The sequence below is a fragment of the Cervus elaphus genome, chromosome 31 (assembly GCF_910594005.1).
Source record: "Cervus elaphus chromosome 31, mCerEla1.1, whole genome shotgun sequence".
NCBI classification, from domain to species: Eukaryota; Metazoa; Chordata; class Mammalia; order Artiodactyla; family Cervidae; genus Cervus; species Cervus elaphus.
The window spans coordinates 10,633,308-10,635,826 of NC_057845.1; the positions used below are offsets into that span (position 1 = coordinate 10,633,308).

Below are 2,519 nucleotides of genomic sequence, written 5' to 3' on the forward strand. Positions count from 1 at the left end.
GTACTCAATTTGTACTGTCATATAAATTTAGAGCTACATAAAAATGACATTTCGGTTAGGACTGTCTAATCTGCAAGTATATAAAAAGATATTTAACAGTTTTCATTCTTATTACTGAAATTCATTAAAAAAAAAAACTTTTTCCAACAAAAATATTTTCCTCAAGAAAGTTTTACAAAAATTCTGTAGGGTGGCATCATTTTCATGTAACATGCCAACACACATGTTTTGTAAGCTCATACATTTATGGTGTGGTAAGAATGTTAAACCACAATTCATAATGTGAAAAGGCTATTGGAAAATTTCTCTTATATTTCTGAAACCAGCCAGCTGCTTAGGCTTACATATTTTAATTCATAAATTATGACCTCACATCATATAATTCTGTATATTGGACATACTTTGGGTGGGAAAAATGTGGACATCTTCCCTCATAGACCTTATTAAATTAAAAACAAGGCATAAAATGCTGATTTTCTGTTAGAAATCTAGTAATCACTCCATACTTGAACTTTATTTCAATAATAATGATATGCTTACTACCCTTAGAATGGATACTACACTTGATCTTAGCCAAAAGGCTGAGAAGCAATAATGATAAATATCTAGCAACTCTTTTCCCAATATGATATTAAATAAGAGAAAGATTGTTATATACACAGAAAAACTGAACCTGAAAGATGATATACCAAAATGGCATTGGTACTTAAAAGAATAAGATCATGGGATTTTACCTTATAGCATATACATTTCAGTACTTTTAAGCTGTTTTATATTTTCTAACTTGAACATATATAACTTTAGAAATTGATGTAGCAGGGGATGCAATACCACTGCTTTTTAAATCTATTTTATTCTCTCATTTAATCTCTGGCTTTGTGTGCCTAGGGATATAAGCTTAACATTTGAAAGTACTTAGTGTCCATTTAAACCATGAAAAAAAAATCAGTTTATTAACAAAGAACTTTCAGTCAAGCTAGATATGATCAAAAAACAAAATCTCTGCTAAAAAGTGATGAAAATGTGTTTAAGTTTAAAGAGCTAATAACATATACACTATTTAACAGCTGTTTAAATCAATTGTAATTTATTTCCGACCAAAACCTCCTAGGTCTTAATTCAATGTCTTTGCTATTATCTTAGTTAGCTAATGCTATAATATGTGGAACCAAATACCTAATATTGATGTCTTTTTTGCTCTCTCTCTCACCATTTATTCTCAATTTTTATTTTATATTGACATATAGTTAACAATACTGTGTTAGCTTCAGGCATACAGCAAAAAGATTCTGTTATGCATATATGTGTATCTATTCTTTTTCAAACACTGCTGTATATAAAATGGATAGCCAGAAAGGTCCTACTATGTAGCACAGGGAACTTCGCTCAATTTTATGTAACAAAGCAAATGAGAAAAAAAAATATCTGATATTAATGTCTTGCTCCCATGTTAGCAGGTAAGCTTGAGAGGCTCTCCTCCTCTTTGCTTTCTCTATTTTGAGCCCAGAAGTCCACTTGAAAGTGAAAGTCGCTCAGTCATGTCCTGACTGTTTGCGACCCCACTATACAGTCCATGGAATTCTCCAGGCCAGAATACTGGAGTGGGTAGCCATTCCCTTCTCCAGGGGATCTTCCCAATCCAGGGATTAAACCCAGGTCTCTCACATTGTGGGCATATTCTTTACCAGCTGAGCTACAAGGGAAGCCCAAGGATACTGGAGTGGGTAGCCTATCTCTTCGCCAGTGGATCTTCCTGACCCAGGAATTGAACCAGGGTCTCCTGCATTGCTGGTGGATTCTTCACCAACAGAGCAATGAGGGAAGCCCAGAATGAACCCAGTAGGAGTGGTTGGAATCTTCCAAAAACGTGGGGAAGCCAGATGCTCATTGAGACCTTGGTTAGAATACACTGGTACCAGCTACAGTAGAGAAGTGTATCCCTCCTATGGAGGTGAGGTTGTAGCACAAGGAGAAACTTTTGTTAAGTAATAATGAATGTGGGCTGCCCGGTGGATCAGTGGTAAAGAATTCACCTGCCAATTCAGAAGACTCGGGTTCTATCCCTAGGTCAAGAAGATCCTCTGGAGAAGGAAATGGCAACCCATTCCAGTATAGTTGCCTGAGAAATCCTCTGGACAGAGGAGCCTGCCAGTCTACAGTCCATGGGGTCGCAAAAGAGTCAGACACGACTCAGATGACTAAACAATAGCACCAACAATAATGAATGTACTGCAGCTGTGTCTACCATGATGCTAGGGATAAGAGATGTAAACAACACAGTGTTGGGTGGTAAATGCAGATGATTAATGTTATATAGAAAATATGGAATCAGGAAGTCAGATATTATTTACATTCTTTTGGGAAAGTCTGGAAAATCTTTATGGAGTCAATAATACTAGAACTATGGAGAAAAAGTGTGAGTTCACAAAGAGAATAGATAAGTGAGACCATAGAGAAAGCATAGCTTATACAAAAAAAGTGGAAATACAGAGTCACAGAAAGTGTGAATTGATTAAGAA

The 2,519-nt window shown here is 35.8% G+C and overlaps 1 pseudogene; it reads right to left on the reverse strand.

Annotated features, from left to right (window-relative positions):
* Positions 1-423: 423 nt before the first annotated feature.
* On the reverse strand, positions 424-593 carry LOC122687627 (annotated as a pseudogene).
* Positions 594-2,519: the final 1,926 nt, after the last annotated feature.